Source organism: Narcine bancroftii, chromosome 7, assembly GCF_036971445.1.
Source record: "Narcine bancroftii isolate sNarBan1 chromosome 7, sNarBan1.hap1, whole genome shotgun sequence".
Taxonomy (NCBI): domain Eukaryota; kingdom Metazoa; phylum Chordata; class Chondrichthyes; order Torpediniformes; family Narcinidae; genus Narcine; species Narcine bancroftii.
The window spans coordinates 25,439,210-25,465,268 of record NC_091475.1 but is presented as its reverse complement, the minus strand read 5'-3'; the positions used below and the strand labels follow the sequence as shown (position 1 = coordinate 25,465,268).

The 26,059-nt window shown below is 42.8% G+C and overlaps 1 long non-coding RNA gene across 1 annotated transcript in view; it reads right to left on the bottom strand.

The window, feature by feature from the left end:
• LOC138738607 (uncharacterized) overlaps nucleotides 1–21,896 on the bottom strand; it is a 38,510-nt gene extending 16,614 nt beyond the window's left edge. Inside the window, exon 1 of the long non-coding RNA XR_011341620.1 lies at nucleotides 21,738–21,896. This is a non-coding gene — a long non-coding RNA (uncharacterized lncRNA). The remainder of the gene's footprint in view (nucleotides 1–21,737) is intronic.
• Nucleotides 21,897–26,059: the final 4,163 nt, after the last annotated feature.

Below are 26,059 nucleotides of genomic sequence, written 5' to 3'. Positions count from 1 at the left end.
TCATGTTCAGGACAGACATGTAGACTGAAGGGCCTATTTCTGTGCTATCCTGGTCTCTGCTCTTCCTCGTCGGCAGCAGAGAAGAAGCATTCACTAATGACCGCCTCAAACTAACACACTTGGACCCAGCTGGCCGATCACCCCAGCACCTCCATGACACAGAGGCAGGATGCCCAAAACCAAGAACAGTGCCCGGATCACTGGTTCTGGGAGGGTCATGTGGTGGCCAGCTACCCCGTAGGCGCCCGGGCTCACAAGATGGAGGCCAAACGTGGCGATCCTGCAAGGACCATGCCAACTAAATGGCCTTTCTTCATGGGCTGCAAGCCGTACAGGAAATAGAGAGCACTGGCAGAGTTGCTGGCCTATGAGTGGCCGGCAAGCCAGTGACGTCATTTCCAACATACGCACAACGACCTAATGGGCCTATATAAGGCAGGGAAAACCATCAATAAATCAGTATCAATTGTACTCACCTCGTGTAAGTGTCTTGCTTTCAAGCCCTACCTTAGCACGCGCAACATACCTTCGCTTTTTCAGTCAATGCAACAAAGCTCAATGTCAACTTCACACTATGCTGACCATCAGACAACTAACACATATCATGATATATAGCAGGTAAAGTAATCATGTCTACCTACTCAACTTCCCACTTCACTCCAACAAAGCTGGAAACAAAATCATTTTTATACAATTGAAGCATTTTGTGGGCAACAATAATTAACATCAAAAAGCAAACTCTTGGAGGACCTTGTCCTGAGTCTCAGAGTTCCTCCAGCAATTTGCCTTTTGCTTGAAATTCCAGCATCAACAGTCTCTTGTGTCTCCATCGATTCACACCAAAGCAATGATGCATTGAACAACAACATGTGTTTATTAGCAAATTAACTTCGAAATACTTGTACAATATCTGGAAAAATGATAACTTGGCTAATCCCCCATGAGGTAAAATATTGCTGATGCTTTAACTCCCCCACAAAAAACAGCCAATAAGGGAAATACTCAGCAGGTCAGGTAGAATCTGTGGAGAAAATGATCATGACATTTTCAGATCCATTACTTGTACAGACCAGTGAGAGGAGGAGGAATGTTACAATATTTGCTTCAAAGTGCATGTGGCATGAGCTGCATAATTCAGGAGGGAACTGTTCATGTTCATTCAAAGATAGATATGTTTAAAAAAAAAATTAATCAATTATTTAGATCACTATTTTAGTCCATTATCACTTCAAAGTGATGTTGTTGCCATGGCAAAATGTCTTGTAAGGTCACCCACCATGCTGCAAGACAGAGCCGAATGCAACAAGTGACATTTTAGTTCAGTGTGGAGTTGTTATTCCTCTGCCCATTACATATATGGTCAAGCAGAGAAAAACAAGGTTGTTTTAAGTTGTTGAGAAGGTAAGGATATATTGAGTGTGGTAATATATATATATAATTACACCACTTGGTCACCAGGGGTCATCCCGGTGACCTTGTATATTAAGCACTCCAGAGCTACAGTCTTGCCTTCCAGGTTCGTCTTGCAGAGAGACACGACCTCTTAGTGTGCATATTAGTTTATTAAAGCTGTCTTATACTCGCACTGCTGTTGTGTCAGTACAATTCAATAAACTAATATGATAGCTACTAGGATGGAAGCTGCTTTTGCTCCAATGCGCATTCCCGACCACTTGGAGACTCTTCCTGAGGAATGGAATTTGGGGATGACTAACATGCACATGCTTCCGAGGACAGAGACAGCGAGGGACCGCTGTACTGGAATCGTGGTGGAATGCAGGGAAGACCACCGAAGTACGATAGGGCAGGTAAGAAATGGCCAAGAGCCCTGCCTGCCCGTGGGTTCGCTGGTACAGGCGCCACTGACCCTAAACCTTGGTCTGATCAGAAAGGGGCCACGACAAGTGCGGGTGGAAGGATTTCCACAAATTGTGCTCCCGATCGCCATGTATGTGCAGAATTCCCAACCACTCCAGAGCCAGGGAAAGCAGACACCGCTCACGTCACTCCCCCAGCAACAGCTTCCAATACCTCAGGGTCCACCTTTGCTACACCTAAGGGACCAGGGACTGCGGCTTAGCCATGTGCTGCGACCAGACAGGCTGGAGCTCGACCCCAGAAATCCCGGAGCCAGCTGCACTTCGGCCGTTGGCACAGATGCTTTCTGAATTACGTGGAGGGTGCTGAGCTATCGGATAGAGAGCTATTAATGCTGCTGTTAGCCCAGCTGGGAGACCACCCTTACTCCCTTAAACAGGATGCCAGGTCCTACCAAGAGGCAATGAGCATTTTACAGAGGCATTACAGTAAGGGGCATAGTGAACTCCACTCCCGGTACAGACTCATGACCAGATCACAACAAGTAGGGGAGTCTGCCAGAGACTTTATACTCTCTCTGAAAGACCTGGCGAGAGGCTGCAACTTTAAAGCAATATCAGCTCAGGAGTATGTGGAGGACTTTATTAGGGACAGAATTGTTGCGGGCATATGGTCCACTGAGACGAGACATCGATTGCTGGAGAAAGGAATGGTGGGGCTAGATGAGGCAGAGACCATTGCAGAAGCTTTAGAAAGCATCAGGAAAGAATTGGAGGAGTACTCACAGGACCCTGGGGCTTGAACAAACGTCACACTGCTGGACTCTCTAGCCCCATGAAAAGAAAAGTGTGCTGCCTCACAGGAATTCACAGCAGTGGCAGCACACCTTGAGGGTCCCAAGTGCTTTTTATGTGAACAAAGATAGCACCCCAGAGTCCTCTGCCCTGCCAGAAAAAATGTCTGTTCCAACTGTGGAAAATGTGGGCATTATACAAAAGTCTGCAGATGCCCCAAGGCCACAGCCAAGGCCCATTCTCATGTTAATGAGAGGCAGGAAAGCTCTTCTTTCTCCACAGACAAACAGAAAAAGAAGAAAAATGCCATGTGCAGCTGGCCATCTTGGACAAATGCTACGGAGCAGAGGACACAGTCTTCAGGAGATGAATTTGATGTCGAGTACTATTGGATGGAAGGACATGAAGGACATGCCAGACTTGCTTCCCTACGCATTAATCAGGCGAGTCCTCACAATTTATCTGACGCCACTGTGTGCATCAAAATTAATGATGTGAGGGTAAGTTGCTTCATAGATAGTGGAAGCATTGAAAGTTTTATTGACCAGGGGTTAGTCAACCACCTTGCCCTCCCCACATGCCCGAGTGAGCACCAGATCCTGTTAGCAGCCTTGAGGCTGAGGTAAAACAGTTTTGCTGGGTTACTCTAGAAATCCAGGGCACAAAGTACGAAGGGTTCAAATGACTAGTACTCCCTCACCTCTGTGGCCCAGTACTATTGGGGTTAGATTTTCAGTCCCAGTTAGAAAGCATTACAATAGTGCACAATGGGCCTCACCCCCCACTACACCTTACGAAGAAACAACACTGCAGCCTGTCTGTCCTGAACATAGAACCCCCTCCGCTGTTCACACACCTGACCCCAGAATGCACACCAATAGCCACAAAGAGCAGGAGGTACAGCCCGAGGAATAGAGCCTTCATTAGGACAGAGGTCCGCAGGCTACTACAGAAGGGCATCATAGAGCAGAGCACCAGCCGCTGGAGAGCCCAGGTGGTTGTAGTAAAGTCAGGAGAAAAACTGCGCATGGTAGTGGATTACAGCCAGACAATCAACAAATTTACACAACTAGATGCCTACCCCCTGCCATGCATAACAGACATGGTCAATATGCCTGAAGGCAGCATACCACCAACTGCCCATTAGAAACAGCGATCGCATTTACACGGCATTCGAGGCAGACGGCAGGCTGTATCAATTTCTGCGACTTTCCTTCGATGTCACCAATGGAGTGTCCCTGTTTTAGAGAGAAATGGACCGAATTGTAGATGAGTTCGAACTGAAGGCGGTGTTCCCCTACTTAGACAACGTGACAATCTGTGGCCACACTCAGGAGGATCATGACACGAATTTAAAATGCTTCTTTCAGGCAGCCGAGGAAAGGAACCTAATGTACAACAGGGACAAATGCGTCTTTGGTGCCAGGAAGTTGCCAATCCTGGGCTACATATTGCAGAACGGGGAAGTCAGCCCAGACCCAGCCCGTATGCTCCCTCTCCTTGACCTCCCAGTGCCACACATGCTGAAAGCACTAAAAAGGTGTTTGGGGCTGTTTGCTTACTACACCTAATGGATCCCCAACTACGCCGACAGGGCCCGCCGACTTATAAAAGCCTCAGTTTTCCCACTGTGCCCAGAAGCCACCAGAGCATTCAGAGACATTAGGGACCATATTGTTAAAGCTACCATGTGGTCCATAGATGAGTCGATCCCGTTTCAAGTAGAAACTGATGCATCCAATATGGCTCTGGCATCCACTCTAAACCAAGATGGACAACTGGTGGCCTTTTTTCTTGTGAACCCTACAGGGGTCAGAGGTAAGACACTCAGTAGTAGAGAAGGAGGCCAGAGCCATTGTGGAAGCAGTAAGGCAATGGCAACATTATCTGGCATGCAAACATTTCACCCTCATCACGGATCAACGGTCTGGGGCTTTTAAGTTTGATAACCAGAACAGGGGGAGAATAAAGAATGACAAAATCCTGCATTGGCAGATAGAATTGTCTACATTTAACTACAACATTCTATACCGCCCCGGGAGACTCAACGAGCCCCCGGCCGCGCTGTCCAGAGGCACTTGTGCCATCCTTAACCATACATCCCAGTTGCAGAGCTTGCACAATGAGCTGGGCCACCCGGGGGTCGCTAGACTGTTTCACTTCATTAAAACCCAAAACCTCCCATTTTCGGTAGAGGAAGTGAGGTCAGTGAACAAGAGCTGCCCCATCTGTGTGGAATGCAAACTGCAATTTTACCGGCCAGACAAAGCCACCCTGATAAAATCTACCAAACCTTTTGAGCGCCTCAGCCTCGATTTTAAAGGCCCGCTCCCGTCCAATGATAGAAATGTCTATTTCCTAAATGTAATAGATGAATATTCCCATTTCCCCTTCGCAATCCCGTGTTCTGATGGATCAGCAGCCACTGTTATAAAATTCCTCCAATCCATCTTCAGCATATTTGGGTACCCGAACTACATACACACAGACAGGGGAGCTGCATTCATGAGTGCAGAAGTACAGCAGTACCTGCACGAGGGAGGGATTGCTACCAGCTGCACTACAAGTTACAATCCCAGGGGGAATGGACAAGTCAAAAGGGAAAATGCCACTATCTGGAAAACGGTCCTCTTGACTTTAAAAGCAAAAGACCTGCCTGTTACTAGTTGGCAAGAAGTGTTGCCAGAAGCCCTACACACTATACATTCTTTGTTGTGTACTGCCACTAACATGACCCCAGATGACCGTATCTTTTCTTTCACAAGGAAACCCACGATGAGCACAGTGCTGCCTAAGTGGATGATGACACCGGGACCTGTTCTCCTTCGGAAGCACTGCAGATCCCACAAAGCGGACCCGCTGGTGGATCAAGTGGAGTTGAGGCACGTGAACCCTCAGTACGCCTTCGTCACATTCCCAGATGGAAGAGAAGACTAGAAGACTCGGTGGCCACCTGGGATCTCGCACCAGCCGGATGTGCGAACAACGCGGAGGAAACACAGATGTCTATGGATCAACAGGAGCGCAGCAACAATCACCAGAACAGTCGTCCATCGAGTCACCCCAGAGGACTAGACCACCCACCCCGGAAATCAGGACCCTGGGTGCGCCCGCCCCACAAAATATCACCACCCTAGACTTGATGGCAGGACCTAATCCCATACAAGAGGATCCCCAGCCCACACGGCTCCAGGACCAACCAGTACTTCCCATTCCCACACCTCCACCAAGAAAGGCAGACCGCACTCCCCACCCCTATACCACTACCAAGGAGGTCCAGAAGGCAATGGAAGCCACGAAAAATTTTGCACTTATGAACTTACAAACAAGGGAAGGAGGACGGGGGGGGGGGGGGGGGGAGAGGTGGGGATAAAACAATTTTTTTAAATGGGGGTGAATCTGATGATATGTAATTACACCACTAGGTCACCAGGGGTCATCCCAGTGACCTTGTATATAAAGCAGTCCAGAGTTACCGTCTAGCCTTTCAGGTTTGTCTTGCAGAGTGACATGACCTCTTAGTGTACATATTAGTTAATTAAAGCTGTCTTATACTCGCACTGCTGTTGTGGGTATTGTCAGTACAGAGAGGACAGAGGGAATGTCCCTGATAGGGTGAGGCTAGACTTGCCTTGGGGATAAGATGCTGATGAAATAACCTGGTTGAAGGGTGACAGAGGACAGTGAGAGAGAGGTGCACTTCCCTGGTCCACTCTCTCAACTTCAAAATCCTCTGCCCTTTTTGTGGCATTATACCACACACACATCAGAGTTGCCTCACCTGTCCTTTCACTCCCTTTCCATCATACAGGGATATCAGGTCCAAGTTGAATGTGTCTGACTCTCTCCTTCCTTTGTTATGTGGTATGGGAAACAGCAAGAACTTTTCAATCTGCTTGGCATAGGGACTGTTAAATTTAATACTTTCTGTGTAACCAACACAGTTAAAAAAAACACTGGCTAATCTGTTAAAACACTTTAATTTCAAGTTTGTTGATTGCAGTAATTTGTCTTGTGACAGGAAAAGTTTGTCATGTGACAGGAAGTGTTTGATCATGCAAACAAAAGAAGATCTCCCACTGATTGGGAGGATTTCACCTTTGTACTGGAATGCTGAATGAGGCCAGGGATGAGAAAGAGAGAAGATACATTTCCCCATCATAGTTGCCAGAAATGCAGAGAGTAGAAGGGATGCAAGAATATGATTTTGCCTGGGATCTGTTTGTTTTTTGGGCCTCCCTTTTGAATTGTAATCATGAGTGGTATAAAGGGGGATTGATAACTGTTACCATTGTCATCACCCAGGTTTTCACTGGCTGTCGCCCCTGAGATGTGCTTGCTTTTTAAAAAATATTTTTGATTTTCCAAAGACTCCTGAAAATCCAATAAACAAAATATTACATTATTTTTCCATGTAATATGATTTACAGAGTCCCTATTTCCCCCTCCTTACACCCTCCACATCCCTTAAATACAAAACTACCTAAATACCAACAAAGGCAATGATTCTTCTTGAAACTGGAGGACCTCAGATATTAAAACAGGTGGGGGCAAAAACACACATCGTCTGCACCGCATTCCCCTTTTCATACTGTTAATCCTTTACCTGCTGGGATAGATGTTTCTTTTCTTTTATTCGGGGGTGGGGGGGGTATGAATTATATCTTGCACCTATGTGCCTCAGATATGGTTGCCACACTTCAACGTATATGTCATATCTCTTCTGTAAATTATAGGTGATTTACTCCAGGGGAATGCAACACTGTATTTCCATATTCCATCATGTGATTTAAAAAAAATATTTTATTTTAGTTTTTACAGACTTACAAAATCCAATAAACAAAGCCATTCATATACATATGCATACCCAAAGTCCATATTTGTCTCAACACCCCCTGCCCCTCACCACAGCAAATACATTCCAAAAATGTATCTCGATCCCAATCATCGTGGGGCACACAACCCCGATCAAGACCATTCAACACCATTCAAAGAAAGCACTAAAAAATAAAGAAACTCAAAAGAAAAAGAAAACTAAGAACCTGGGATAATTTTACCTTATCCCTTTTTAAAAGAGGGGAATCAATCTATCTGAGAACCAATGTACTGCAAATAAGGCTGCCATAATCTTACGAAAATGTCATGTTTGCTCCATAGGTTATAGGTGATTTTCTCCAGGGGAATGCAACTCTGCATTTCCATATTCCATCATGTGGTATTTAGCTGGGAGTCAGACTTCCATAAAACCGCCAATGTAACCTTCACAAATGAAATTTGGAATTCAGTCAGTTTAAACTGCACTTTTCCAAAAACCCCAAAAGCCCATTTAGCTAGGAGTCCACTGTCTATGTAACCGAAATACACTTTCTGGCTAGTGACAAGGTGCCCTTCACAAACTGAATTTAATGTTTGGACAGTCTAAACTTCCCCAATGTCCCCTAGAAGAAACAAATCCAGATCCTGTGGAAAATCCACCTTTGGAGATGTGCTTTAACTGAGTAAAGTGTTTTCTCCCTTTTCCTAATTACTTAATGAACACACTTTCTCAGATGCTGATTGGATCTGGGTCTTTCTGTAATACATCAAAGTTTTACACCAGCTGTTCAGCTCAATCAGTATGAGCAAGGATTCAAATATCTGAATCAATGGGTTGCCATTTTCACACTGATCTGCATGGCACAATGCAAGTTCCTGCACATTGTCAAGTGAAGAATGAGGGGAGATTGGTGGTGGTAGAGCAGAATAGGGTGAGGAGAGCTCCTCCGTAGCAAGATTTAGAAAAGATAATAAAAGTAGATAAAAACTCATGCAGAAATCAGCAGAATATAGACTCTAGAGTAAAGAAAATATAGAGAAAAAAAATGAAGAAAACAAAAATCGACAAAAGAGGATGAGAAGAACCTACCTCATGAGAAGGGCTCGCCGCGTGGGGAGCAGGAGAAAGACAGACCTATCGGGTTTACGGAAGCGACAGCGATGGCAGTGGTGTTGATGGAATCCTGGAACCCTCTGAGTGAGTAGAGGTCCCTGAGGAGGTCGAGGTTGGACAGCCCCGAGGTGACAGGATTGTGGGGGATCCTTGAGGAGACCGCGAGGGAAGTTGGCAGGAGAGGGCCGTGATTGGAAGAGGGAGAGTGATGACACGGGAGCAGCGGCAGCAATGGGGACCCGAGGTTGTCGAGGTAAAAAGATCACCTACCTGGTAGGGGAGAGCCAAGAGGAATCTGGGTGCAGAGCATTGGCAAGGTGGTGAAGAAGGACAGAAGCACCAGGTGCAGCGGGCATCATGTTTCATGGAGAGAGGACTGGTCAGAGGACATGGGCAACTCCAGTCAGGAAAAGTTGGAGGAGGAGGAAGAGGATACAGAGCGAGAAAAAAGAAGAAACAGAAAAGAAAGACTGTGGGATCAGAAAAAGGGAGGGAGGAGAAAGGGAGGGAGGCCCCTTCAACAAAGAATTAATGGTTGCTCTTATACATTTAAAAAAAATCAATGTTATTAAAGAAAATTAAAGAAAAGATTTTAAATTGAACCACAAGGGTTACAGTGGTAGAGAGATTGGAAAGGAGGGACAGTGAGTGGGACCCATGGGAGGGGGAGAAGGATAGAATGTGGCAAAAGATGGATGCTTTGGAGAACCAGAGTAGGAGGAATAATATAAAGGTGATGGGGGTGAAGGAGGATGTTGAAGGGAGACACCCGGTGAGTTTCTTCAAAAGTGGATAGTGCAGGTGCTGGGAAGGGATAGAATTGGCAATTTTGATATAGAGAGAGTCCACTGGTCTCTAATCCCCCATCCGGCTCCAGGTCAAAGGCCCTGTTCAGTCCTGGTCAAGCTTCTTTGCTACCAGGACTGGGAGTGAATTTTATGGGAGGGAGTGAAAGAGAGGGGGGTGCCCAGCGGTGTGGGACAGAGATAAGCCTTTTTCCCCGATATTAGCAATGCATTTCTTAAGCGCAGAAAGAATTTGATACAGTATAAAAAAGTTGCAACAAAAAGGGATAGAGTACTTCCTCCTCCACCCTGCCATCTTAAAAATAGTAAGGCCAGGAGGGAATAAGAAGGACACCAGGGAGGCGATGGAATATGCCAAAAATGAGATATCTTCATGGGACTAAATGTAATTAGTACTGGGAAGAAAGTAATGGATTGTGGGGCTGTACATATTGTATATATTGTGTATGATAAGAAAATGGAGGGGATTGGTTATGTGTTATATTGTTAAGATACTGATGTTAAATTAATTTTAAAAGTGATAGGGGAGATTGGAGGGGAAGGAACCGATTAGGAGGAAGATGGGTGCGTTGGGCACTCTTGACTAGAAGGGGATAGTTGGCATCAGTCGCACAGGTATGGGTGGTGGGAAGGGAAGATAGAGGGAGAGAGGAGTTGAGGGGTATTGGGCAATATTTTATTTTTTATGGACGTTTTAGCTTCTTTAGTTTAAGTTCTATGTTGAGCACAGATGCCTGCATCAGAGTCACATGGAAGAGAAATTGGACAAAAGTTAAGTATCAAAGAAAGAGAAGGAAGGGGGAGAAAACAATGGAAAGGTCTTGGGGGTTATGGATAAAACAGTCAAATTCATGAGTTTTAATGGAAATGGGTTAAACAGGACAAAAGAGAAAGAGAGTCTTGGCACCCCTTAAGAAAATGCAGGCCGACATAATGTTTTTGCAGGAGACCCACCTCATGAAATAAGAACACTTATTAAAGTTAAAGAAGGGATGGGTGGGTCAGGTGGCAATGTCCTCCTTTAACTCCATAGCCAGGGGAGTGGCTATCTTGAAAGCGTGGAATGTTCCAGTGATGGTCCAAGAGGACACTCATGAATATATCTGCCCTAAATTTCGATGACAAAAATATATCTTCATACAAGATATATTCTTGAAAGTAACCAAAGGGTGTGAGAATATCTTGATTGGAGGGGATTTTAATTTTTGTCTGGATCTGGTCATGGATAAATTGGCAAAGAAGGTAACAAGGGCCAAGGCGGCTAAGTCCACCCTGGCCTTTATGAAGGAGCTAAATCTCATAGATGTCTGGAGGAGGCTGAATCCAAGAGAAAGGAATTACACCTTCGACTTGAGACAACACAATTCCTGCACCAGAATTAATTTATTTTTTGTGTCAGCTAAATTGGAGGGTAGAATAGTGGAAACCGAGTACACAGTCTGACTATTGTTGGATAGCCAATGCAAACAAGACTGGTGACCATGGGCAGCCCTGCTGAGTTGAACGAGTCAACTTAAATGGTAAAGAAACTTGACCATTTGTCACCACCCTAGCAATCGGGTTTGTATATAAAGCTTTAATCCAACCAATAAAAAAAGGGCCAAATTTAAACTTTTCTAACACCTTAAATAAAAAATACCATTCAACCGTATCAAAGGCCTTTTCTGCATCTTATGCATCTGCTGTCAATAAGTATTGACCAATGCAATCAATCAAAGAATATTATCTGATGCACTCTTATTCTTAATAAAACCTATTTGGTCAGCAGCTATCAACTTAGGTAGATACTTGGCAAGTCTATTAGCTAACACTTTTGCTTTAATTTTATAATCTACATTTAATAGGGAAATAGGCCTATATGAAGATACTATCAATAGATCTCTATCTTTTTTCGGAATAACAGTAATTAAAGCACTTGAACAAGATTCCGGCAACACCTGATCTTCAGTAACTTGTTGTTACACATCTCTAAATACAGTAGATAAATCGTCATAAAAATTTTATAAAATTCCACAGAAAATCCGCGCCCCCCCATCAAATTTTATAAAGAGTTCAAAGATCTCTTTATATTACTTCTTATGAAGGTGGAAGATCAGGCAGCAGAGACGCATACCTTCCTGTAGTCTTTCTCAACAGTAATTATCATGGTGATTCCCAAAAAAAAAGGCACCCATTATTGACTACAGACTATAAAATTATTGCAGAAGTATTGACCAATAGGTTGTCAGAATATTTGCCGAGATTAACGATCCCAGATCAAGTGGATTTTGTAGAAAAGAGGCAATCGGCAAACAACATAGGTAAATTGCCAAATCTGGTTCATTTGGCACAATTGAGGGTGGACCCAGGAGTAGCCGTAGCTTTGGATGCAGAGAAGGCCTTTGACAGATTTGAATGGGACTTTCTATTCAAGGTACTGGAGAAATTTGGATTGGGACAAACATTTATTAATTGGGCTAAGGCACTTAACCACAAACCCTGAGTGAAAATTATAACAAATGGGCAGTTGTCTCCAGTATTTTGATTGAGCAGGTCAAGTAGGCAAGGTTGCCCATTGTCCCCAGCGCTATTCATATTAGCCATTGAGCTGCTGGTGGAAGCCATTTGGTGGGATCCAGACATAAAGGGGTTTAAGCTGATGATGTATTGGTATATTTGATTGGGGGGGGCATAGGGTGGGTTTGTAGGCCAGACCAAGGATCACTGGAGGATAATGGGAAAGTTTTGGGGTAAAAGGTAAATTTGGATAAAAGTGAGATAATGCTTTGGTCGAATGGGGATTATGGGCTGTACCAATAAGGAAGTCAATTCAAATGGCTGCAAGAAGGCATTAAATATCTGGGGATTAAAGTAGATAAAGATTTACATAACTTTTACAAACTTAATTATCTCCCTTTGCTCCAGAAGATTGAGGAGGACCTGGTTAAATGGAGGACTCTGGCCATAACATTGATGGGCAGAGTCAACAATGACAGAATGGGTCGGAGTTACATGATGTTGAGAGGCTGTGAAGCCTGTGATGTTCAATCAGCGGCCTGGTTGCTGGCAACCTAAATTGGAGGTCTGGAGCAATGACTGGACACCAAACTAAAAGAGGTCTCTGAGGGCCTGCTCAACCTGCAGACTTCAATTGGGGCTCTGACAAATCATGTTGGGGTCCTGGAAGGCAAGATGGAGGATGTCCAAGATAGACAAGAAAAACTGGAAAACACAGCTGAAGTGTGGGTTGTTGAAAAAACAACTGATAGATAAGTTAGACTATCTGGAAAACTACTACAATCAGCACAATAACATTAGTCTACTGGAGCTGAAAGAGGGGGAGGAAAGGAAGGATGCTGTGGAGTTCTTTGAACACTGGATCCCTGAATTGTTGGGAAGGGATTGATTTAGAGCCCCTAACCACAGAAATGGACCATCAAACATTCAGCCCCGGTTCCACCCCAAATCAACACTCAAGGCCAGTTCTGATCTGGTTTGTTAGTAGCCAGGTCTGGGAAATAGTGCTAAGGGCAGTGATGATCCAATCAAGAGAAACAGGGGAACTGGTGGACTTCCAGGGTGGGGGGGGGGGGGGAAGAGACTGATGTTCTTTCCTGACCTGAGTCCTGCAATGCTAAAACAATAAAAAGAATTTGACCAGGTCAAGAAAATATTGAGAGATAAAAAAGTAGAGTATGTGATGCTGTACCCGGCCACTCTAAAAATCATGCTACCAGGAGAGGTGAGGAAACATTTTAAGGAGCTATGGATCATTATGTTATGCGCCCAGGAATTACCAGAAAATATGTAAGCTTGAAAGAATATAGGCTGAATCAAACCCCTGAAGGAACCATGGACGGAATGCCTGAGAAGCTATGGAACAAAGTTGGGGTGGGGGTCATTACAGTATTATAACTATTAATTCACAATAACAATCAAAATGAGGCTTTTGTTGTACATAGTTGCCAGGGTTTTGATAAAGTGATATAATGATTGGAGGGAAGGGAGGGCTAAATATTTCTTTTTTAAAATAAATGTATAAATAGGGCAAATAATGGGAGCTTGAGAGAGAAGAGGCTACACAAGGCTGCAGTGCAGACCAGGTGAGAGAGAAGATGGCATGTAAGAAGACTTGAAGTAGGTGGGAAGATGGCGTAGGAGCAGAGAGGAGAGGTACCAAAACAGAGGATGGGAATATTTTGAATGTTTCGCTTGTTAACTTTGATATATTGGGGTTTTAAAAGGTTTATTTTATTTTATCTAGGTTTATCTATGGGGGGGGGCAGGAATTTTTATCTTTTTCATGCTTATTTTTATTCTCCTTTTTCCCTTTGTGGTTGGTGTAGACATCGACATGGAGAGACCATGAAAGGTGTGAGGAGGGTGCTTTTCAAGACAAACAAATTGGGGTGCTGTGAAGGTGAAAAGATAAGATATAGAAACACAAATTAATAAGACTATCAAATTTATTAGCATCAATGCGAATGGTTTAAACAACTCCATAAAGAGGAAAAAGGTTCAAGCTACCTTAAAAAATTGAGAGCAGATAAAATATTCTTACAGGAAATGCACTTAACTAAAAGGGAGCATGATGAACTTAAAAGGGACTGGGTGAGGCAGGAATTCTCTTCCTACTTCAGCTCTAAGGCAAGGGAGATAACCATTTTAATACACAAAAGAGTTCCAGTGGTGATGAGTGGTGGAGCTACAGACTTGGCCAGGAGATTTGTAATGGTACACTGCCATTTATATTCAAAACCATGGACACTGTTAAATCTCTATGCACCAAACTTTGATGATGAACAGTTTATGCAAAATGCTTTGATGAGGGCTGCAGAGTGTAAACAGAAAATATTAATTAGAGGAGATCTAAATTCTTGTCTGGATCCTTTTCTAGATAAGGCAACAAAGGCATTGATGAGGTCTAGAGCAGCGAAAACCACTCCAGCCTTTATGAAATAATTAAATTTGATAGACATTTGGAGGCAGAGGAACCTGCAGGCTTGCACTACTCCTTTTACTCGAAGTCCCATGAATTTCATACCAGAATTGATTATTTTCTGATGTCTGCCTGGTTGGAAGACAGAGTGCTTGAATGGGAATATTTAGCAAGGCTAATATCAGTCCACTCACTGTTGACCAAGCAAATAATAATGCCTGAAAAACAGGCAAATGCTTATAGGTGCTGCCTTAATGCTATGCTGTTGAAAAAATAAAACTTTTATACTTTTATAAGGGGTCAAATTGCTCTGTTTTGTGAAATAATATTTTTTTTTAAATCTGGACACACTAAAGGCCTAAGAGGGCAAATAAATTCATATCCAAAAGTATTAAAAAAACAATTGACTGAGGTAGAGACATTGGAACAGGAGATCACAAAATTGGAAAAAGAATATCAAAACCTGGGATTGAATGAGCAATATCGGGAATTGGAAAATAAGAAACTAAAATACAACACCCTGCAAACATACAGAATGGAAAAATGCTCTTGCAATCTGAGCAAAGATATTATGAACTAGGCAAAAAAAAACATTAAAATTTGGCATAGCAACTGAGAACAGAGGAAACTTCAAGGATGAGATTAATGTAGTTCAGTCAGGGCAGGGCTCAGTAACAAACAATCCAGGAGAAATAAATTACACCTTTAAAACTTATTATAAGAAATTGTATAAATATGAGGTGCCAAGAAACTTAAATAAAATTGAGGAGTTCTTGGCAGGGATTGAGTTGCCAAGATTGACCCAGGAGGACCAGATGGAATTAGATGCCACATTTTCCAGTGAGGAAATTGAACAGGCCTGAGAAACATTACAAACAAGTCTCTGGGAGAGGATGGCTTCCCCCCTGAGTTTTATAAGGAATTCAAAGACCTATTAACCTGATGTTAATGGGTGTAGTGAACCCCCAGGCAGTGGAGTGACAGACTCTCCCTGAATTTTTTTCAACAGCTATCATTATGGTGATACCGACAAAGAACAAGGACCCATTGAAGCCATCTGTATACAGACCTATCTCACTATCAAATACAGATTGCAAAATAACATCCAAGGGACTGGCCAATTGGTTGGATCGTTACCTTCCCAAGTTGATAGATCCCGATCAAGTGGGCTTCATCAGGAACAGGCACTCTGATAACAACTTGAGCAGACTATTTAACATTATACATTTGGCACAGGCAAAACGTGATCCAAGTATAATAGTTCCATGAGATGCGGAAAAGGCCTTTGATCGGCTAGAATTACCTTTTTTGCTTTAAAGTTTTGGAAAAATTTGGAATGGGATAAATGTTTGTTAATTGGATAAAGACACTGTATGACAAACCATGGGCAAAAGTCAGTGCGAGTGGACAAATATCACCGACATTCTCCCTCAGTAGGTCCAGCAGGCAGTACTGTCTTCAATCTCTCGGGCTGTTTGTCTTATCAATTGAACCATTGGCAGAGACCACCTGACAGATCCAGTCAGGTCTTTGCCAAATTTGCTTATCACACTGGAGGATTATGGTACAATATTGGGCTATAAAGCCAAGAATAGCAAAGAAACTGCAATTTCAGTTGACATGCAGGAGCTGTGAAATACCTAGGAATCAAGATTGATAGTAATCTGGAAAATTTATATTAACTCAACTACCCTCCCACCCCCCCCCCCCCCCCCACCATGCTGGAGAAGTTCAAAGGTGACTTAATGAGATGGAGGGATCTGCCCATCACCTTAATGGGAAGGAACAATTGCATAAAGATTAAGGAGATGTCGGGACTCCAATACTTCTTCCAGTCTTTGCCAATTCCATTGCCACAATCTTTTTTTTTAAGGTGATGAATGATAGCCTAAGAAAATTCATCTGGGATGGGAAAGTTCCCAGAATATCCCTGAAAAAAACTGACATGGGACTACACCTTGGGGAGGGAGTGGAGGGGGGGTTGATCCTAAGGTTGCCTGATTTTAAGAAATATTTATCTAGCAGCTCAGTCAGGTTCCTTCTTTGAGGAGGGGGTACCACGCACCTGGGTACAAAAGGGATTTCATGCAATGGGGGAGAGGATGGTGAAGGATTTTATATACAAATGTGGATGCCAAATTAAAAATGGATCAATGCATACTGAAACATCTGATTAAAATCTGTTACGAGATCAATTAACGTGTTAGAGAGAAAGTGGAAATATCGCCAAAGGTGCCACTGACTCATAATGAATTGATGCCCATGAACATGGGCAATAAAATCCTGGAGATTTGGCATCAGCAGGGGATCCGACATATTGAGAACTGCTATGAGGAGAGACAGCTTATGTTCTTCAAGCAGCTAAAGGGTAGATATGATTCGTCTTATTGGACCTTTCACTCTTTTCTCCAGTTAAGATAATTTCTAAGGGATAGTTGGGGCCCTACAATGACCCTGCCTACACCTAGAGAAGTTGAAGGGTTATTTTGACTGGGAAACGCACCCAACTTTGTATCAAGAATGTACTTGGTACTCCAAGATGAAAGCCCCAAGGAGGGCTTCGCAGATCAAGAGAGAGATGGGAGACAGACCTGGGCATCACAATTGACGAGAAATATTGCTTGGATGCTGTGACAACAATGATTAATTCTAGATACAGACTGGTTGAATCCAACTTTCTGCACCAGCTCTACTTCACACCACAAAAGATTCACAAGGCAAAACCAGAGGTTCTGGGGACTTACTTCAGGTGTAAACCAGAATAAAGAAGGTAACCTTTACGCCTAATCCAACATTGTATCTGGTGGGGTACCTTATGGACATAAGCTACAAATTAGCCAAATTCCAAATTCAATTCGTATTTATTTCTTTGTCCATAGCAAAAAAAATGCATAGCGATGACCTGGAAATCTGACTCCTATCTTCTTTTCAGTAAAAGGATTTCTGAGATGCATAGCTGCATTCCCATGGAAAAAATTATTTATAATCTTAGAAACCAACACAGCATCTTTGTTTAAAATATGGCAGCAATATCTGACATACATGGGAGCACAGCTGTAGCCACACCCCAATAAAAAAACTTACAGAGATTTACCAATAGATGGATTAATAAAAATAATTATTCAAGGGGGTGGCTCCACAGCCTCTATGGACACTTACTGGAAGCACAAACACCACATCCACCCTCCCTTTTTTCTTTTTTTTTCTCCTTTTCCTTTTTTCATTTTCTCTATCTTTCCCTTGTTTTGGGGGGGAGGGGGTAGGAATGGGAGGGGGAGAAACCCCACATGTATGTAGATTTCTGGGAGATATTGATATATTATTAGCAATGTACATTGCTGCGCATGTGCAGCCATTACATCCATTGACTTGTGAGGAGCAGCACGTGTTTCTTGGCAAAGGAGTAAGAAAGTGCTGAATTAGTGGGGAATCATAGTAGAGCAACCCCAAAAGAGTGCAAAATAGTGGGCCTGCAGGAGCAGAGCCCTGAGGGAGATTGCTGGAGAGCGATCCACAAAAATGGAATCAAATTCCTGAATGAGTCCTCTGGAGAAGGAGGTGAGTGGTAAAAATTCTGGTATTGCCAGTGGGAGGATCCCGGGTCCTGATGAGGAGCCAGGTGCATTTTTCATCCCAAAAGGCATAACATTATACTCATACAATCCCGAAGGTGTAACAAATGCAGAAATCTCCCTGCCTTTCTCTGTCAAAGGAACACACCAGTTTCCTTTTAAGAGATCAATCTTTGTAAGAAACTTAGCCTTCCCAACCTTTTCTATACAATCATCTGTTCTGGGGATAGGGAATGCATCAGTCTTTGTCACCATGTTTATCTTTTGATAATCTGTACAAAACCTAATTGAGCCATCTGGCTTAGGCACCAGAACACAGGGTGAACTCCAATTTGAACGATATTTGGATGATGTCATTTTTGAGCATATAATCCACCTCTTGATCCAACAATCTGCTCTTTTTCTGATTAACTCGGTAAGGATGCTGCTTAATAGGCTTAGCATCACTGACCTCCACATCATGACAAGCTACAGTAGTTCTTCTTGGAACATCTGGGAATATATCCTTAAATTTCATAAGTAATGTCTTCATTTCTTCCCTTTCTGATTTAGTCAAATGGATTAACTTGGGGTCTAAGTTTTGCAAAACTATAGAATTTTCCAACCTGGGGCTTATCACTTTCTGTGCTCCATGACCTTCCACAAAACTTATCTCCTCCTTACTTTCATCTATAACTAGAACCTTGGTTGGAATCCTAGTCTCCCCCTCAGTCATTTTCTCAAAGTAAGGATTAAGCATGTTCACGTGACAGACCTGTGTCTCTCTTCGATGATCAGGCATCTTAATGACATAGGTGACCTGGTTAATTTTTGATTTCACCTTATATGGTCCTGAAAACTGAGCTCTCAAAGGGATTTGAGAAAGCTTGATGTAATCTGTTTTTAAATTTGAAAATGTAATCCAACAGATTTGATTGTATATCATTATGTATCCACTGTTCCTTCAACAATAGTAATGGACCCCTGACTTCATGACCAAACACCAACTCAAATGGACTAAAGCCAAGAGACTCCTGAGTTGCTTCTCTAACAGCAAACAATAACAAATGGATTCCTTCATCCCAATCCTTAATATTTTCCATGCAATAAGCCCTCATCATATTTTTCACAGTTAAATGGAACCTTTCTAAGGCCCCTTGACTTTCAGGATGATAGGCAGATGACACAATTTGATGGGCTCTCAATTCATACACCACCTGTTGAAATATTCCAGACATAAAATTACTCCCTTGGTCTGATTGAATTTCCCTTGGTAGGCCAAACAGTGTGAAAAATTTTAGCATAGCCTTCACAATCATCTTTGCTTTAATGTTTATCAGGGGAATAGCCTCTGGAAACCTTGAAGCTGTGCACATGAGTGTTAACAAATATTCATTTCCTGCCTTGGTTTTTGGCAATGGGTCAACACAATCCACTATCACTTTCGAGAAGGGGTTCCTGAAAGCAGGGATGGGTTGTAAAGGTGCCACTGGTGGTCTTTGATTAGGCTTGCCCACCAGTTGACAAGTGTGATAGGTTCGACAAAAGTTCACAACATCCTTTCTTAATTTCGGCCAATAAAACTGTTGCCTTATCTTTTCTACCATCTTCTTCACTCCAAGATGACCTCCTAAAGGTGTATTATGAGCCAACTTTAATATTTCATTCCTGTAAGTTTTGGGAATTACTACTTGCCTTATTACCGCCCAGTTTTCACTGTAAGTGGTCTCCACTTTCTCATTAATATTCCATCCTGAACAAAGTAACCTACTGGCACAGTTTCAATTTCCTGGTTAGACAGAATCATATCTCTTATCCCAGCAAGATCAGGATCATGCTTTTGTCTGGCTATTAATTCTTCTCTTGACAACAACAAAGCTGGATCCTTACATTTGTCCTCAATGCTTGCCTCCACTTCAGGATCATCACAGATTTTCTCTACCTCTACCTTTTTTCTTGATATGGCTCTAGTAATGGCATACACAGGGTAGATTTCCAAATCCTTGCCGGAATCATAAACCAATAACTTACTTGTGAATTTCACCGCAGGTATGACTTTATCCTCTGTTAAATCATTCCCTAACCAAAGAGAAACTCCATTCACTGGCAGACTTGATCTTATCCCTATCATAACCGGGCCATTAACTAAGTCTGATTTCATCACTATTCTATGCAAAGGTATAGGCTCTGCTTCACCACCAATGCCTTTAATTAAATTCACATCTCCAGTATCGGTCTCCTCACCAAAATTCAAAACATTGCTTAATACAAACGATTGGGCTGCTCCAGTATCCCACAGGACTTCAACTGGCACTTGATTGTATCCTTCTTTAACTGAAATGAAACTTTCAGTCATGAATGGTTTAAAAATATCCCTAAATTTCTTACTCTGAACACAGGTGGTTGGTACCACCCCTTTCCCCCTTTTCAGTACAGGACAATTTGCTATAATGTTCCCTGGCTTCTTACAATAGTGGCAAATAACACTCGAAAATTTTTCCTTCACCCATTTCTCTTCCTCTCTTCCTTTAACCTCACTTTTAGATTTTCTTTCTACTCTACTTGGATTATCAGCAGTATTCCTTAGAAAGGTTTTCCCTGGTGTCCACTTAGGCTTGTGGGTTAAAGCATATTCCTCTGAAAATTTAGCCAATTCTTGCCAAGTTTTTATATTTTTATCTGCCAAAAACACTCGAATATCGTCAGGAACAGAATTTTTTTATCTCCTCAATCAGAATGATTTCCCTCAATAAATCAAAGTTATTTTCTACTTTCATTGTGGCACACCACCAATCAAAACAAACAACCTTCCTTTAAGCAAAATCCAGGTAAGATTGGGTTGCTGCTTTTTTAAAACTCCTGAACTTTTGTCTATAAGGCTCTGGAACTAGTTCATAAGATCAGAGTATAGCCTGCTTTACGAATTTGTAACCAGCTGCTTGTTGTACAGCGAGACACGAGTACACCTGTTGGGATTTCCCTTTAAGAACACTTTGTAGCAGGAGTGATCACTTGTCTGGTGGCCATTTTAAATTTACAGCTACTTTCTCAAAATTCTGAAAATACTGGTCTATTTCAGCTTCCTAAAATGGAGGAACTAACCTCACTTCTCTACTGACCAGAAACCTCTCCTCCTGACCAGCACGTGGGGTTTGGGCTTCTCCCTCTCCCTGCATCAGGGTTAGCTTTAATTTAGCTAGTTCTAGCTCATGCTTCTATTCTTTCTCTCTCTCCTCCATTTCTGCCTGCCTTACTGATTCCCATTCAGCTTTCCTTTCTGCCTCTCTTTTTTCTCAAAACCAACTTTACTTCCTCTGAAGTTTTTTCCTTTGGAAACTGTTCTAATGGAGCATCGTCAACTACCCCCTTTCCTACCTAGTGCTTAACAATCTTTCAGGCAATTTCCTTTTTTTTCATCCCAGTTCTTACTGTAAGAAGTTTTAACTTGCCAACTATAACCATCAGTTCTAACTTTTTAGCCATTTTTAAATTTTTAAATTGACCACTGGTCAATATTCATTGTTGCTGGCTTTTCTGTTTGTGATTTATACACTCACTGTTTATTCTTAATTTCAAGCTGGAGGGTGAGTCAAACTCAGATGACTGATAACTAAGCACAAGTCAATTTCCCCTAAAGCTTCCAAATTGGTTTGATCCCGGACAATTCCCCCAAATTATGTTACAAGATCAAACCAGCAACCACAAAGAAGGGATATCACACAGGGGTAAAGATGAACAATTACGTTATTAACAAAAAATTCCCCCCTTTTATAACAATGCCCACTTATTACTATGCAAATTTCTATAACAGTGTAAAACTAATAAATTCCCCAGCCTAAATATAACATATGTAATTAAAGTCTAAGTTATATTTCCAACCAGCCCACAGAAAAACTTAGACACAAAACACACAAGACTCACAAAAATTCGATCTCAACTGAAGCAAAGATCATAAACAAAATTCAGTTTGTTTGGTAAACTGAAGCCAAAAGATCTTTGAGAGAGAGAGAGAGAGCACAAACTTCGAAGTTGTTTTGTGTTGCTTGCAGAGAGAGGAACCACTGGCTTGGTCTGGATCCTTCTGGCTGCCTTCGGAATGTTCATCCTTTTTGAAATCCCAACATTCTAAACTATCCTCCAGACCATGACTCATGCTCTGGGCCTTCTTCCACTCCACAGCACCCCCAGTGGTGGTTTATCATCCAAGTCCAGAAATTTTTAGATCATTTTCTGCACATGCTCAGTCCGTCTCCCACTCTCTCAGCAGTTCACCTTTACTTTGGCTTTCTAAGGCAAATGTCACTTTTTAACATAAAACCACATAACACATAGGCCAATACACAACACTGAACTCTGTAACAATATGTCTTGTACAGGCATTTAAAAATGGATTATGTATATTCTGTAATGCCTGTTACATAAGGGCTGTTACATGGCTTTGATAGATCTGCAAGATGCATACTATTTGGTCACGATCTGCCCAAAGTACAGGAAGTACTTGAAATTTTCCTGGAAAGAAGAGCTATGGCAGAATAAGGCTTTGCTGAATGGGCTGAGCTCAGTGCCCAGGGCATTTACCAAGTTACTGAAGCTGGTGTATGCTTGGCTCAAGAAAGAGGGGCATATGGTAATGGGCTACCTAGATGACACCCTTATCATGGGCAGATCATTCAAGGAAACAAAAAGAGCAGTAGCAGCCACCTTGAGATTATTAAGCCACGTGGGTTTCTTATACATCTGGAGAAATCAGTATTGGTGCCTACTAAGAAGTTAAAATTCCTCGACTTCATTATTGATACAGAAGACATGAAAGTTACCCTGTCAGAGGATAAATTGGCAGAGATTAGGACAGCCTGCAGAGGAACTCATAACAGAGTATCGTCCCTCCATAAGAAAGGTGGCCAGGTTGATTGGAAAACTGGTGGTGGCTTTCCAGGTGGTACAATATGGCCTGCTAAATTATAGGAAAGAGACAAAATATCAGCTCTTAAGGCAGCTTAGTGACATTTTAATAGGCCCATGAGGCTAACAAATTAGGCCAGATCCAACTTGGCATGGTGGATTGAGTATATCCCGAGAGTTTATGTGAAGATTGAGCTCAGAAAGATGGACCTGGAGATCAGGTCAGATACCAGTGGTGAAGCTTGGGGAGCCATAAATCTCAAGGTCTCTACTGGAGGCAGATGGATGGATATCGAGCTCAGGGATGCTTCTAAATCAGGCATCAATTATTTGGAAATGCTTGCGGGGTTTCTAGCACTAAAGTCTTTCTGTGTGAGGGAAGCTGACATTCATGTACTGCTGAGGTTGAATAACACTTCAGCAGTGTCCTACCTCAATAATATGGGTTATTGCCGCCTATCTTCTGGGTCGGATCAACATACGGGTGGACCTGATGTCCAGAAAATTCAATGATAGCACTGAGTGAACTCTGGGTAAGAAATATTTTATACTGCTAGCATGCCGGAGATAGATTTGTTTGTATTCAGGCTTAATGCCCAGGTTCCGAGGTTCGTATCCTGGCTGCCGGATCCCCAAGTGGAGGCCATTGACGCCTTTACCCGAGGCTGGTCAAAATAAAACTTTTATGTGTTTCCTGTTTGCCTTGGTGACGAAATGCCTGAATAAGATACTGAAAGACAGTGCCTCTGGATTGCTGGTAGTGCCTAATTGGCCTTCCCAATGCTAGATTACTGTACACCTTAGGCTTATGGTGGGGATTCCGTTGGTATTCATGAAAAGCAGAGGTCTGCTAATCCAACCAATGTCAAAGATATCTCATCTATTGTCTCACTTAAGTCTGTTAGGTTGCAGGATCGGAGAGCGAGGACCGACATAAACGCTCTGCAGTCTAGAACTCTGGACATCCTGCAGGCATCTTGGAGAAAGTCTACTCAGAACAATATGCTTCGTATGTGGGGAAGTGATAAAAAGTACTGTTCCCAAATCGGACTGAATGAATAGTCAGCCTCTATCGGAGTTTTCTAACTTGATATGTTCTATATGCAGGGGGCCAGCTACAGCGCGGTGAATACAGCAAAGAATGCACTGGCTGCTTTCTTGACGTTCCAGGACTCTGAGCATGAGATGACGAACCACTCCCTGATCAAAAGATTTATGAAAGGAGTGTTCAACTTGTGTCCTTCAGTACCCCAATATAAGGAAATTTGGGACGTAAAGATAATTTTGGACTATTTAAGGCTACTGTCACCTACTTCCAGTTTGGACATACTACGTAGCCTGTCCCATAAGCTGATAATGATAGTGGCCTTGACATCGGCTCAGAGGGTACAAACTTTGTCTCACATTCATATGGACTATATTCATTGGGAGAAGAACTGTGTAAGCATTCAAGTTGCAGACATTTTGAAACATAACAGGCAAGGGAGAATTGGGACAAAGTTTTCATTGTATGCATACGGAGAAGATTAAAGATTGTGTATGTTGGATTGTTTAAAAAGATATGTTGTATGTACAAAACATATTAGATTAAATGAGAAATACCTCTTTATATGTTATAAAAAACCTGAATCAGCAGGCTACCCCCTAGACATTGGCCAGATGGCTGTGGGAAGTTATGAAAGTTGCTGGAGCGGATATTTCTCAGTTTGGGTCCCATACAACTAGAACGACGGCGACCTCGGCAGCCAATAGGGCCGAGGTCCCGATATGGGATATCCTTAACCAAGCAGGATGGAGTAATGAGAAAACCTTTAATAGGTTCTACAACAAATCTTTAAATTCAGAGGGGCATAGTTGTACGGCTTCCATCCTACACACGGCAAATTAAATAAAGCCATGGAAGGGGGACCCATTGAACTGATTAATTTCTGTCAAACCACCTGAAGGGGATAAGCCACTGAGCTACAAACTCTCATGGTGGTAAACCAACATATATTGTGAAGACTAATGGAACATAAAATGAGCACTTACCTGTGCCAAGTTTGATGATTATTATTCAAGCAATGGGAGTTGTTGAGTCGACGTGCTCACCTTTCCCTCCCCTCCTTTTTGCTTGTTTATGGATAAAGATGTTTTGGTTGCAATAAATATCTTCAGTCACAGGTTCGTGTGATGGTTAGTTCATTTAGTTTAGCTCATTTAAGTTCAGTGGCTTCTGCCCTCTGGACTGTAAAGGAGTGGCTGCTCATGTGTGGATGGGATCTCATGTTGACTCACCAACTCCCATTGCTCGAATAATAATCATTAAACTTTGCATAGGTAAGTGCTCGTTTAATGTTCCTCTTTGTAACAGACAGTGATGTTATCTCCTTGTTTATTGATGGAAAATGAAAAATAAAATATATTTAAAAAACACTGTCAGAATGGGTCATGTGAAGGTGGATGGCGAGTAGGAGCAGAATCCTGAAGCTTCTCTGAAATTTATTTTTAAAAAGTTTAAATTAAGTTTTCCAGCAGAATAAAGAAAAAAGAAAGATGTAGATGAAAGACAAAAAGTTCACAACAAGATGTGTAGCCCTAATGAAGCCCCAGGATGTTGGGCTTGCAGGACTTTGTGGCGAGGAGGTGAGTGGTGCCCACTCAAGGCCACCAGGGAGGAGATCGCAGGCGACTCTCCATCAAAAGAGACTCATCCAGAGTCAAGTTGGGCAGGCAGTGAAGAGCCTGTGAGCAGTGACAATGGCTGCGGGACGTTGCGTCGATGGGAGGGGGCGGGAGGAGGCAGCAGCAGCAGCGGCCGTGGTGGCGGCAATGTTGAACAGGTTGGTGGCAGCGCAGGAGATTGAGGGCTAGGGGCAACGGATGGGAACAGGATCGCAGATGATGTTGGGAGAGCGACCCAACCTGTGGCCTAAGTGGACCCCCACGGGCAACTGGTGACGAGAGGAGGCTGTGAATGGCGAGAGGAGCAGCTGAGATATCAGGGAGCAGTGGTGTGGAGAGCGATGGTAAAGTGGAAGAGGAGAAAGGTGGTAGGAAAGTCCTGTTGTCGTGACGGGTAAAGGAGACAGAGAGAGAGGAGAGACTTATTGTAGCGTGCATCAGGGTTGTGGTGGAAGCAGTCGAGGAGCCCTTGGAGGCCAGATTAAGAACTGTTTTAAAGGGACTTTCGAGAGAAAGAGTGCAATGGCAGATCTGACAGATCTCTAGTGTGGAGGATAGAATAGAGAGGGTGGAGGATACCGTAGAATGCCTGGAATGCCAGAGGGATGTCTGGAATAAGGAAAGGAAGGAAATCATGGAGACATTAGACAGATTTGAAAATTTTAACAGAAGAAAAA